Below are 14,134 nucleotides of genomic sequence, written 5' to 3'. Positions count from 1 at the left end.
TGCATGGAAGAAGAAGATTTGGTAAATACTTAAGTACAGGCAGTATAAACTCATTTATCATGAAGTGCGGGGCAGTCCTGGGAGGTCAGTAAAGTAGTAAAGCAACGTATTCTCTCTCTCTCTCTCTCTCTCTCTCTCTCTCTCTCTCTCTCTCTCTCTCTCTCTCTCTAGGGCAGGTCGTAAATATTCGTATGGTGTTCGTTAGATGTTTCACTCTTCGGGAGGTACCAGTTGTATGTACTTCCAGATGATGAAGGAAGCGACGGAGTGGCGAATGAATAAATATTCAAGACTTTCATATCAGTTGGTGAAAGCTCCATGACTAATGGTGTTTTCAGAAGTTTCGAAGATTTTAAAAAGATATTTCGGTAATTATATCGTTTTTTTTATTTATATTTTATTCAAGTACGCGACTTCAATTTGTGCTTGTTAGGTTGTTCACGACAGGATGGAAACGATCTCATTTGTACAGTAATAGAAAGCGATTTTTTTAAATATATACTTTTTCGTTGGTGTGGAAATTTTGGGACAGTGATTAAATATTATAAATATTTTTTTATTGAAGTTAACGATTCAGGTGAAAGTAAAATGCAAATCATTACTGAAATAGCTTGAAGCTCAATGTTTACGAAAGTCAGTATAGCACATTAAGTATGAATACTACATTTGATTTACGGACGGTTGCAAATATATTGCGTAGATTTTGTTGCTTCGGACCGTAAATGAAAGAAGCTACGCATGTCGTAGCGAGGCGAGCTGTTATTGATTTTGTTCCGGCCTGGTCTTCCGTCCCCGTTTATCATCCGTTTGCTTTATGGAACCAGAAACAATGTTAAAACGCTGCAAAGGAATGGAGTCATTCCCTCGCTCGTCATTTTTCCCCTCAAAAGTATCATCCCCTGCGGGGGTCGAACCCGCGGCCTCTGGATTAGAAGTCCAGCGCGCTATCCACTGCGCCAAGGGGACATATACAAGCGAAGAAATTCATGTCCTAGACAGGAATTGGTTATACAGTAGTTTGCCCTTGGCACGCAAGTGTAGAGTTTCGAAAGAAAACTGGTGATACCACAAGTGAAATTCAGTCTGGGTGACGTGTTTGAATCATCAGACTTGTAAGGATAGATACCTAGTATTAGGAATTATATCTAGTATTGATTTGGCTAAAGTTCTCGGTGGCGGAGTGAAAGGTAAAACCGTGGTGCAGTGGACTCCATGCATTAACACGCACATGAATCGTCGTTTAATTTTAAGGAGAATCTGTTTTCATTCGTGTCTGTTTGTATGTCTGCATGGTTGCAAATTTTTTCCCTCCTTATGAGTTTGCTTTGATGAACTTTAGTGAAAACGTATTTAAGGGATTTAGTTTTGGTTTATATTCATGAAGAATTGCCGCCATGGAAACCATCTCACCCATTATACATATGTGAATTTTGAGGAAGTTACTATTTCATATATGAATGTGTATTAGTATCAGTTGTGTGACCTTGTAATCTGCTGATGTAACTATTATCTTGATAACGAATGATGATCAGGGTACTATTAACCGAAATTATCTATTTATAAAAGGAACTGATAGGAAGGCTACTAGTAGCACTTGATCCAATTACAAATTTTTCATGTTAATATCATTGGTTAAGTTCCAACGCCATACCCGTTCAAAGTTTACAGAGATATGTTACTTTTCTTGGCCAGGTTATTATTATTATTATTATTATTATTATTATTATTATTATTATTATTATTATTATTATTATTCAGAAGGTAAGCCCCTTCCATATGGAAAAAGCCACTGATTTGAAATTCGAGCTTTCAAAGCATATGGTGTTCATTTAAAAGAAATTACAGAAGATAACAAGAAATGCAAATAGAAGAGATCAGTTACTGGAAAAGAAAAATTAGATAAATTGATGAATATATAGATAAACAGATAAAAATATAAATAAATTGTTAAAATACAAGGTAAATTTTACAGGGCAGTAATGCAGTGCATCCACATCCTCAGGGAGACTATTCCAGTCCAATGGTGTGAGGAATAAACGACCTGTACAACTGAGAACTTTGACAAGGTGGCACATTTACTGCATATTGGTGCTGCTCTTCAGCAAATCTGGTCGCTTTCGGCAGGAAAGAGGATAAGAGATCAGTTGTAATAGAGAAGGTTCTTTGTTAAAATACAATTTATGAAAATTGACAAAAAAGAGACCAGCTGTCGATGGTCCAAGTCATAAGTGCTAGTGTTAGAGAATAGGAACCTACCACCACAAACTATTCCATCAGAAAGGGATAAATCTGGCAGAAGCAGATATCCACACGGGAGAACAGTATGCTAGTAAAGGAAAGACAGTGACCTAAAATAGGTTGCGTTGATTTTACCATTCTTATAAATATACAAGGCCTTACATATAATACCCAACTTCCTCGCGGCATTTGATGACACTTTCATTAGATGCTTTTCAAAAGTAAGATATGAGTAAAATATTACACCACGTTTACACCAAGTATAGGCAAAGCCTCATACTTATTGAGTAGAATCCCATCCACTTGAGGTGGAGGATGGGGTGGAAAATGAATACGAGATCTACTGATCAATAGTGTTTTCATTTTACTGGAGTTTAGCCTCATACTCCATCGACCCCACCATTCATTAATCCTATCCATGCACAGTTGAGACTAAGAGTAGCATCATTTCTCATAAGAGGAGACTTTACTATACCCACAAGCGTTGCATCATCGGCGTACTGAACAATCTTGTTTTCCAGGCCAACAACCATATAAGTTGTAGAACACCAGACACAATAGGTCTTGGTTTGTGGAAGATCTCATCATCAGCAATGCATGGCTGCTTACTAGTGAGGAAATCTTGAAGTAATCCTAAAACATTTCCACCTACTCCAAGATTCTGAAGGGTAAAAACAAGTGCCTTTTGATTTACTATAGCAAAAGCAGTGCTAAAATATATCTGAATTACTAAACTGAAAACTTTGTCAAGGTTCTTTTGCAAATGTCACGTCAATTCTAAAAGAGCATTGTAGGTACCTAACTGTTTCCAATATACATATTGACTGTTAGTTAATAGTCCTTAGGATTCCACATACTTATATATAGGCTTAAGAATAAATTTTTCTGCAACTTTGGAGATCACAGGGAGAATAGAAATTGGCCTGTAGTTACTGCAGTCTGCAGATAAGCTATGGCACAGTCCAAAGTTGGAGAACAAGGTTTAAATTCAGAGCAACCTTCTCTTAGAACGATTGCCTACCAAGGCTAAAGGTCCTTCCACTTTCTGGTTTGATTTCAGAGTGTCCTGCTCTTAGAAGAGTTGCCTGCCCAGGCTCAAGAGTCTCTTGTGCCCTTACTCATGTAAGCAGGGACTTCACATCCTGAAGTAAATTTTGCTACGGAAATGCCATGTTAACCCATTACCCACAAGAGGTTCCTGCTAATATAATGGATTTGAGAATGAAAGTGAAAGACAGAAGTGTAAGAGGCCTGAAAGGATTGGAATGCGGAAAGTTTAGACATTTATGTTAAAGAACTAAAAGCTGTGTGTGAACCTGGTGTATTCCCGATACAAGAAGTACTATTGATCGTAAATCATTTGTATGGTGTGATTGTATGGAGTAGAAAAACCTGTAGTGTATCGAGCAGAGTGTGAAAAGTGAGCATTTATATCATTTGCAGTGTTTGGGTTGTGGAAAAGAAGGTGGTATGAATATATGGATAAATTTGAGGAAAGACAAAGTTTACCGAATGCAAATGGGGATAAGGAATTTGAAGAGTTGGTTGATTGTGGCTCAGAGGAGGTAAGTTTCTGTATGCATGAAAAGGGTTGTACGACTGCTGCAGTGGTTGATATGAATGTAAATGAGTATTGCCGGTTAGTTGATACTGGAACACAAGTTTTGTTGGTGAGTGCAAATTTGGTTAAGGAGATAGAAAAATATACATGGAATATTGAGTGTGGATGTGACAACATGACTTATGCATGGGCTAGGTAAAGGACGAGTTATGGCACGGGAAGAAGTAGTTTTAGTTGTAAAGTATAGGTTAGTTAGAGGTGGTTAAGTATGTCTTTGTGGTTGTGAGTGATGAGCAAATGCCTTTTTGTTTCTGACTGGAGTGGACTTGAGTGGACTTTTTGAGAATAAATGACTTTGTGGCTGATGTGGGGAGTGATGTGTTGCAGAAAAGTGGGTGAGTAATTTCACGTATGCAGATGAACGAGAGTGTGTATGGTACGTCTTGTAGGGATGATGGATGTGACAATGGGTGAGACGGATTCGTTGACTCTTGAGGATATTGAAGAGATGCAAACGTTTGCCCTGTAATACGACAGTTGCGTGATTGTGTAATTAAGGATTTCCGAGAGTGATTGGGGTGTAATGTTACCGTAGTTTGGAGGTCAGTCATAGGTTTCTGTAGTGTCAAGTAGTGTATTTTGTCAGGGAGTGAAGGAATAGAGTATGTATGTACCAATGTTTTCGGTTTTAGGGACAATAGGCATTTGTAAACTTGTACATAATAGATATGGATGTATGGGGAAATTTAAGCTGATAGAGTGTATGAAAGAACGTTTTTATTGCAAATATTGTATTAAAGTGTATAAATGTTCACTTGTTGGTATGTATGCTTGCTTGTCTTGCTATACATGTTGAATTGATATGAATATATTTATTTCAAACCAAATTTTTATAAGAAAAAATATATATTGGGTTCATGCAGACGGATGGATGACCACTAAATTGTAGAGTTAAACTTACCCCAAGCTGTAATCCAGATTTATTTGAGACTGCTGAATTGAATTGTGCTAGAAGAAAAATGGATGGAACTGTAAGACATACCAGACTGCTGAACTATTACCTTGTCAGACACGGACAAAACACCAATGAATTTTTTGTCTACAGTAAAAAAAAGGCTGGCTGTCAGAAAATGCGTTACTTCGATCTTTCGACTGTTTTGTAACATTGCTTTTCACCATGTGGTAAAGTTGTTTTGGAAAAAGATGTAAGAACATGACGTCATATGCTTCTTAGCACAATAATCAAGGCACCAATGAACTGACGTTTCTGGATGTCTTGCAAAATATGATTCAGAGCATAATATGTTTTTCGAAGGCTGTGGATTCGAGGTAGTTGAAGCTACCTTTGAGAATCAAATAGAACTGCTCCTAAAATAGTTAATGTGAGAGTGATAGCTTATTTTATGTTAGAGAAGGGAAGATCAATTCCCTGATTTATAAGTGGCCTGAAGGAAAAGAGAACAAGGAAAAAAATTGGGTAGAACTTAGTCATTTAAGGAAGCTTCATATCGAAGAGACAATTATAGGAGAAAGAGAAGACAAGTATAGTAACAACTGTGAGCATAGTTTCCGAAAGAATGACCCTTCTGTAGATAGTTAGTTGGGAGAGAAAGAGAAAAGGAAAATCCCAACGAAAATAGTAAACTAACTCTTTATTCAGAAATTTGGCGAGAGAGGAATTGCTTATCTACATTTATTAGAAATGAGATAAGACAGTAGAGTGATTTCAGCTGTTATGCCTTCAGTTTGCATTCGTTGATGGTGACTTTCAACATCACTTCCACTCAGATATGCTTGAATTGATTGACGGAGATTATCTTCCTCTGTTTATTGCTGCTGGTTCACTAAAAGTGTCAGCCACGTTAAATTATGGTGACATACAAGCAACATTCTCAACCCCGGCGTTGACATGGTGGGCACATTCAAGCACTCTCACGTTTCGTTTGCTTCTATATTAATTTATTCACTTGCTTTCATCTTTTCATGTACGGCCTTTCTGTGAAGACTTGCTTAGGAAGTTCATGGCTTGTTAAGTTGTTCAGCAAGAAGGCCTAATTGTTAATAATTATGACGATTGTTGAAAGTGGATCAATCGAGGATTTTCAAAGTCTTATTTGATAAATTAATTTTCAGAACATTTCCTAACAAAAATCGTACTCGGTATATTGTCAGCAGAAATAAAAATATCATATGCAATCACTTGATCGTATTGACCTGTTTAGGGTTTTAGTGCATGTACTCATGAATGCTTCAGGTATTACTCTTGATGCGTCAATTTTAGCATAAATTTGTTGAAACATTAATGTCTCTTTTAAACTAGGTTTTAGCCATTTGATTAGATTTGCTATATTTTTTATCTTTTTTCATATTTATTTTTTTATTCTTATCTTTTATCTCTTATTTTAAAGATGTTTTATATTAAGGGGAATTTCTATTTTGATCCTTTTGTAACTGAGAAAACCTCGTCAAAGATGTCATAATTGATAACGATTTAAAAAACCTGACACTTTTGCCAAATTAAAAATTCTCTTAAAACCCAATACGTTGCATCGCCATTATACACAACAAGCCAACGACTTTTGTACTGTATAAAGGTTGTTTCAAGCTTTCGATACATGACTATCCCCTACGGGATTCGAACCCGTGACCTCTGGATTAGAAGTCCAGCGCGCTTTCCACTGCGCCAAGAGGACTTAGTATCAGACGTTGTTATCAGAAAATCAGATAATTCCAAAATTATCACAGCCTCTCTTTCCACATTGTGCGATGGGATGGTGTCTGGGTGAACGATGCTAAGAGGTTAAAAGACGAAGCACATTAGGCAGCAAAACGATTGGAGCAGACCCTGGTGCACTGTTGCTTATCTGTATTCGTGCCCCGATCACCTTCCCAATGCATCTAGTAATTGACATGTCTCTCCGTCCGTCCAAAAATTTATATGTCCGTCCATATGCTAAGGAAGAAAATATTTGAAGATCAAAAAGTCTATCATATTTGGGGATGAAGACTTCAAACTGTATAAATATACATCATCTGTGGGTTATGAAAATTCAGCATTCCTACGGTGGATCAGTATGTCAAGGCCATAATTGCAGGTCAGTGATCAATTAGGACTTGAACCTGGACTATAATTTTAGAGTATTACGAAAAAGAGACTTCGTACTTGGCGTACTTATTCCACCAGTGAAGATTTGCAATGACTGCAGATTTTGCAAACATTCTGATGAATTATATTCATATCACCTTTGTTGCCATTGAATGGAAGAAAGTTTTTAGCCACCACCTTAAGGCTGCCACAGAAAATAATGACAATAATAATCCAGCAGAAAATACAGTCTTGTACGATTTGGACTGGATGACTTTTATTCTCTTTTACACGTAATGGCAATCTAGTCGAATTGCCACTCTGCATACAAGATCTTATCCCCTACGGGATTCGAACCCGTGACCTCTGGATTAGAAGTCCAGCGCGCTTTCCACTGCGCCAAGAGGACGAGTAACATGAAGGGCGACCTTGTAATGTCATCCATCGGATTGGCACGCGTCACTGCCTCTGTCATTGTCACGTATCGAGCTCTTCCATCATTTCAAGGTGATGCAGTAATCGTACAATTTTTCTGACTTTTTACTTGTGATCTACTTGCTGTTTTCATTACGCGCTTCTCCCAAGTCCTTGAAGGTGAGTATTTAGCCCCCCTACATAACCCTTACCTCATTTATGAACTTAGAGTACTTTCAACCTATTAATGAATAATTTCTAATTTGTATGTTGTAATTCCCCTATGCAGTCATATTTATCATTTATATTTGGAACGCTACCTGAATACCGTATTAGCCCCGATGATTGACTTTTGTCTAGTAATCAATAGGGTGGGGAAGGTGTGTATAACATCACAGCCAGTACCATTCACTATAAAGGGCTTTCCTCTATACGAATACCGCGTCTGGGTTGCCTGTTGTTGTATTGTACTTTGTAAATGTTTGCACAGCAGTGGTTCTCTGTCAAACCTTAATTTGATAGTTGTACAAAAACACAGGTATTAATAGTGACAGAGAACCCAAACTATGCGTGAAAATCACGAAGAATGTCTATATCAGCTATACATGCAAACATACTGAAATCGTCAGATCTTCAGGGATGACTGTGTTCATGACATGTGATTGAGAAGAGCAGCTTCATCAGCAGTTGTGAATCATCTTCCTCTCCCAAATCTGAATCTTTTTGCATATTAGAAGTATTTTCTCTTTATACAATTGATTTTCAGTGAGACTGACATACGCATGTCTTAACAAAAAGCGTAACAAGAAGATAAAGAACAAAAGAAAAAATCAGTGTCATTGATGCATGCCAGCTCATCACGAACTTGATAAGAAGTTCTGAAGAATAACCACTCACGATTAAATCACGGATAATGTATTTGAAACTTCATATTTGCCTCGTGAATGTCTCTATGTTCGGGATGAAAATTAGCTGGCAAGTTTCCTAATCACACGAAAAGTCTCTTCCTCTCCTTAACCACTCGTCGTCGTCGTCGTCGTCGTCCTCCTCCTCCTCTTCTCTAAACCTCCTTCAACATCAACCATCGTCTTTTATCTCTTTATTAAGCAGAGACGCAAACGTCATCTCCGTAAAGATGGTCGATAAATTTGAAATCGAAAGAGGTTTGTCAGAGAAACGTGATTTCCTAATGAGAATATGATAGTGGTATTGTCCTAACGTTATGCTTATGTCCTTGATGCTATCATCATATTTTGGTCGACGTCAGCGAGTTGAGAAGTGTCAGTGATATCAGCCAACTTGCGTTATTTAATCCTGTGCCCTCCGAGTTTCAAGAAAGAGAGATTAATTCATTCATTCATTCATTCAAAAGGTAAATATTCATTCATTCAATCATTCATTCATTGTTTGTCGTCGACTTCATTATTTGTTTATAAAAAGAGTAATTCATTCACGTTTTTGGATGTATATGGACACAGTCTTGATATTTGGAAATAGTTGGCAGCACAACAACGAGAGATAAAACAGAGAAATAGCAACGATGTCGATGGTTAGACGGATCACGTCCTGTCTTCTGACAGTTGGCGTTAGTTCTAGTACAGATAAGCATTGCAGTTCCACGTACGATCTATGCCGGATTGGTCTCTGGAGACTATTTTACAGAGTCTTATTGACTTTTCATTCACAATAGTCACAGTTTTGGACTGAAGACATTTCCTGATATTCGTCTTTCGTTATTGTTATCAAAGTTTTCGGCCATTTTTAACAACCTAGCAGTGTCGATAAAAAGCAATTCCTAAATCTAGGGAGTGACCCTTTTCACCCCTGCATTTAAGCATGAGATTCATGAAATACCCTCGAGTGTTGGCTTCGAATGGCTTATCTCGTCCTTAGAAAGGGAAGAGTTTTGAGTTGGTTCTTTTTTAGGAAATGGTGATAAGCTGTGTTTTTTATGCGCATACCTGAATGAACAGCTAAGTAACCGGGAAATTATTCTCTCTCAAAAAAAAAAAAACTATTTTTTTTCGTGTGACATCCATGTTTTCTGTTCTTGGCATATTTATTGTAATGGTTATAATACTAAAAATTAGAACTACAAAACTATAGTGCATGATGTTTTTATTTGATGATGAAGGCAAACTATGGGGGTATAGTAAGTCCGCCTACGTATGTTATACAGTGTTATATCAGGACATTACTTATATTTATAGTTATTAATTGTAGTTGTTATCATCAAAAGTAGTATTATTATTATTACAATTATTATTATTTAACTAAGCCTTCTTCTAGTATATTGTTTAAAGTAGGGGTTCTTTTGCTGAAAGTGGTATTATATTTTACTGTGTGCCACGAGCTCTTTGTAACAACCTTATAAACGAGAGAGAGAGAGAGAGAGAGAGAGAGAGAGAGAGAGAGAGAGAGAGAGAGACGCGGGCCAAGGACAACAGCATTAATTAGAATTCCTTAGCCGCCATCGTGGCTTGCTTAATGTAAGTGCTGTGTATTGCTTTTTGGATAGAATTTTGCAATATTTTATAGCAGTATTGATATATGTGTTGCCATAGGAAAAATATAGGTGAGGTGTTAGTTTGATATGAGAAATATACCCATGTGCGGAATGCGGTACTTAATCATCCGTTCTGAGAGATGCGCGTTTATGTTGGGGGCGGGGGGGATGATTAATGGTTTTACAACTTTGGGATATTTTTGTATGCATTTCTGGGCGGCTGTGAAAATATCTTGGCCTTAGGAATAGCGCAGTTTCCATTACGATATAAAACTTTTTCACTTGAAGGCATTTGCCTTTTATCGACTCTTGCCTTCTACTTTATTTTTTAACTTTTCCTCATATAAAAAGCTGGCACCTTTTAGGGTCCTTGCGCATCCTTCTTAACTCGAGACAGCAATTTGGTCATCGTTAAGTGGCTATTTTGAATAGTAGTCAAGTGTTGTTACAATCACCTGTTCACCTTCTGGCCTTCAAGACTCGTCTTCATTTCTTCTTGATTTTTTTTATTAGCATTTCAACCTCCGTTATGTTTTACGGTGAACAGATAATCATCTTCCTTTAAGCGGTGCTAAAATTGAAAGTCATGCAAATAGTTGTGTATGAGCATCTCTCTCTGTCTCTCTCTCTCTCTCTCTCTCTCTCTCTCTCTCTCTCTCTCACACACACACACACACACACACACATATATATATATATATATATATATATATATATATATATATATATATATATATACATATATATGTGATATATAAATATATATACATATGCATATATATATATATATATATATATATATATATATATATATATATAATATATATATATATATATATATATATATATACATATGCATATGCATATATATATATACGTATATGTGTGTGCGTGTGTGTACAAATGATTAAACATGTATTTGTGCAGAGTGTATATGCACAAGTATTAATTTATTTGCAATAAATGAATCGAAGAGTGCATTGTCATTATTAATTGACGTATCTCAGATAACCAAGATCATTTTTAGTTGTCCTCCTTTCTCATTTTCAGAGGGTTTTGCTCCTGCAAATGAATATGGTTTCTAGGGTTCCATGGCTTCACTGAGCGGTCACCATTCCATATACTAACACATCTCTATGTTACTTTGATGATCGGATTCGGAGGTATAAAGAGGGTGCATATGTCATTGAAGTTATTATTCATATTATTGCGATGATTTTGTTGATAATCCTGGTAACAACACCGTGACAACGTTTTGTGCCAGGGTGACCAGGAAACTTGACTCAGCCATCTGTTACCTTGTGCTAAGGTTAGAATTATTGTTCGCCAGATTTCAAGTATCAGCAGTTACAGCATTTTTCTTTCTGTAATGGTAATTATACTTAATGCGATTTGTTATTATCTCTCTCTCTCTCTCTCTCTTATATATCTATCTATACACACACATATATATATGTATATATATATATATATATATATATATATATATATATATATATATATATATATATATATATATATATATATATAATATATACATATAAATATGTGTGAGTGCGTGTGTGTATATATGTATATATACAGCTCATCAAACACTCAGACCCAATTTCCTTTCCCTTTTATTTATTTGTTTATTTATTTATTTATTTATTTATTTATTTACATATTTAGTGATTTTTAGTGTAACTTTTCATTCATTGTTTTGTCTCTTTCTTTTAGTCTTCTTTCCAGCTGTACTCAAGGGCATTAATTTTTAAACTGTGGAAACTCTCTCTCAAACTCACGACCTTTTTCATTTTTGTACGCATTTTGAGAAATAATCTACTGATTAAAATGTAGTGTGTATAAAGCACATCGCATGTGGGAATTTACTGCTATAAAATCTCAAAACAGCAGCACAATAAACCTCATTTAATATAAGTGCGATGAAATTGAAAAATTACTTGAATTTTGCAGTCACTTATAACGGAACAGATGCTCGAGTAATAACAGAGTACTGACTTTCTTACTGATTACGAGTTTACGGTTAGTAGAAATGAATATCGAAAATCAGCATATCTGTAGTTTCTCAGCAGTTGTGTACATAAGATATCGATATTGCTTCAAGCCCCATTATAACCGGGTTACAGTCAGACAAATAATTAAGCTAATCGTGATTGGCAGTCGTCCATGCTCAGTACCCACCATTGGTTACAGTCAAGGTCCAAAGTTTGGACCTTGGTTAAAGTTTGGACCTTAGTTAAAGTGGTAACGGCTGTGGGTATTTATCGTTCGCTTCAAAACAGGCTATAGTTCAGTTTATATCTTCGGTAGTTCTTTAGTAGTATTTTCAATTTGTTGAATTAAATTTAGCGTTCGGTCTATCATATTATCACGTCAAGAGCTCCATAAAACCAGCTATTTTGAATTTTAGGATTGGATATTCATACATCAGGTCCCAGTATAGGCTCTTCTTGAGGATGATGATATATTGCAGTTTCACCTACCAATCTCAATTAAACAGCGATGTCAACCATAATTCTCGTTCCTCTTTCGACTTCCGGAAAAATGGTTAAGGATTCCTCTTTACCTAATTCACCAAACGCTTTGTCCTCTTTTCTTTATTTATTTATGAATTTGAGGATATGTTTATGTAACCTCATCTGGTTTTTCCACAATCAAGTAAGGTTAAATGCACCAACAAACACGGCAGAGTTTGTTACGAGTCCTGAAAGAGAGCTTCTTCTTCATGAACACTCGTAGAGATTACAGTAATGATTTAAGATATTTCATGTAAGATAAAAGAAACCTCTATCAGAGTAAACTGATTATTTGAGTTTCTACATTGATTAGATTTTTAATCCGTCTCTAGTTATAGTAAAAATTGTGTTAAATTCACCATTTTGATATTCAGTCATGTATAATTTTGTTCAAGTTTTTAAAATCATGTAGACTCGTTATATTATTATCATCGACATCAAAGCTCCCACTTCTCTAGCCCCCATCTCTCTCTCTCTCTCTCTCTCTCTCTCTCTCTCTCTCTCTCTCTCTCTCTCTCTCTCGTACACTGCAGTGCGTACCAGAATACGTCTCATTAATTTTGACATACTTTTTATTCAAAAGTGAAATGACCCTTTCGAAAGTACGTAATGAAGAAATCACACCGAGAACTTTTTCATCTCCGACAGAGCCCAAGAAGAGAGCTTTGACTCGAATTCCTTTCGTTGCTTCATCTCGGGTATTTATGATTATTAATAATCGTGCAACATTTTCAGAGAGAAATATTTATCGCGCCGTAACTTAGTCGTTGGCTGCCATTTGTGGAAGTTGTCTATCAGATGGAGTTCGTGTAAGACGGGATTTATTCGTCCATCGCTTTGCCCATTCCATTTGCATATACACAAACACGCGCATCACCTCCGCCACCACCCAGCCATCCCGCCAACCCGCCGGCCAGCCGTCGGTGAAGCCAGCGCCAAGTTATTGCTGGTCTGCCAGCCTCCAACTGACATCAAATACTCATCTTCAATACGCGGGGAACTAAGATCCATTTGTCTCTTTGACTCTTTCTCACGTTCTTTTTTACACACACACACACACACACACACACACACACACAAACATATATATATATATATATATATATATATATATATATATATATATATATATATATATATATATATATATATATATAATGTGTGTATATTTATATACATTGGAGCGAAAGTATCGGAAGCTATAAGGTTCCATGTTAGCCTACAATGTACAATTAGTCGTAAATTGCTCTCTCTCTCTCTCTCTCTCTCTCTCTCTCTCTCTCTCTCTCTCTCTCTCTCTCTCTCAGTTCAATAAAGTAACACCATGTTGCTGTTGTTGCGGTTGCATTGCTCTTCTGATTGGTCTTAATTAACAGGTACGAAGACAGGTGGGCTGAAGTGGTTCAGAGGATGGATAGCCGAGGCTGTAAAGGGAATTGCTCTCATTTGGGAAAAGGATGGTCGTGTCAGCTTATTAGCGCTCTCGCGCCGCCTGATTGAGGAGAAGACACCAAAGCAAGATTTAAATGAGTCTCCCTTTTTGTTTTATTTGCGGTTTGTACGTAATGATGATGTATATACTTACGATGTATGTACTGTATGAAGTTGGTCGTTTTTAGCATTATTCATTAGAGTTAATGAACAACTTGCATGGAATTTCGTTCCAGTCGCAAATATTTGCTTTTGATGAAATAATCGCTCTTTCAAAGAGTAAAGTTCTTCAGATATGTATGTTTTAAATAAGTACTGGAAAGTCTTAAGTTCAACAACCGCTCTGAGTAACAGGAGTTGTATAATTAAAAAAATTGAAA

General features: G+C 36.5%; 3 non-coding genes across 3 annotated transcripts; all 3 read right to left on the bottom strand.

Annotated features, from left to right (window-relative positions):
* Positions 1-893: 893 nt before the first annotated feature.
* Positions 894-966, bottom strand: TRNAR-UCU (transfer RNA arginine (anticodon UCU)). Its single transcript has one exon. It is a non-coding gene; the product is annotated as a tRNA-Arg (tRNA).
* Positions 967-6,419: 5,453 nt separating this feature from the next.
* Positions 6,420-6,492, bottom strand: TRNAR-UCU (transfer RNA arginine (anticodon UCU)). The gene has a single exon. It is a non-coding gene; the product is annotated as a tRNA-Arg (tRNA).
* Positions 6,493-7,220: 728 nt separating this feature from the next.
* Positions 7,221-7,293, bottom strand: TRNAR-UCU (transfer RNA arginine (anticodon UCU)). Its single transcript has one exon. It is a non-coding gene; the product is annotated as a tRNA-Arg (tRNA).
* Positions 7,294-14,134: the final 6,841 nt, after the last annotated feature.

This window comes from Macrobrachium rosenbergii, chromosome 51 (genome assembly GCF_040412425.1).
Source record: "Macrobrachium rosenbergii isolate ZJJX-2024 chromosome 51, ASM4041242v1, whole genome shotgun sequence".
Taxonomy (NCBI): domain Eukaryota; kingdom Metazoa; phylum Arthropoda; class Malacostraca; order Decapoda; family Palaemonidae; genus Macrobrachium; species Macrobrachium rosenbergii.
This window is presented reverse-complemented; position numbering and strand designations above follow the sequence as displayed.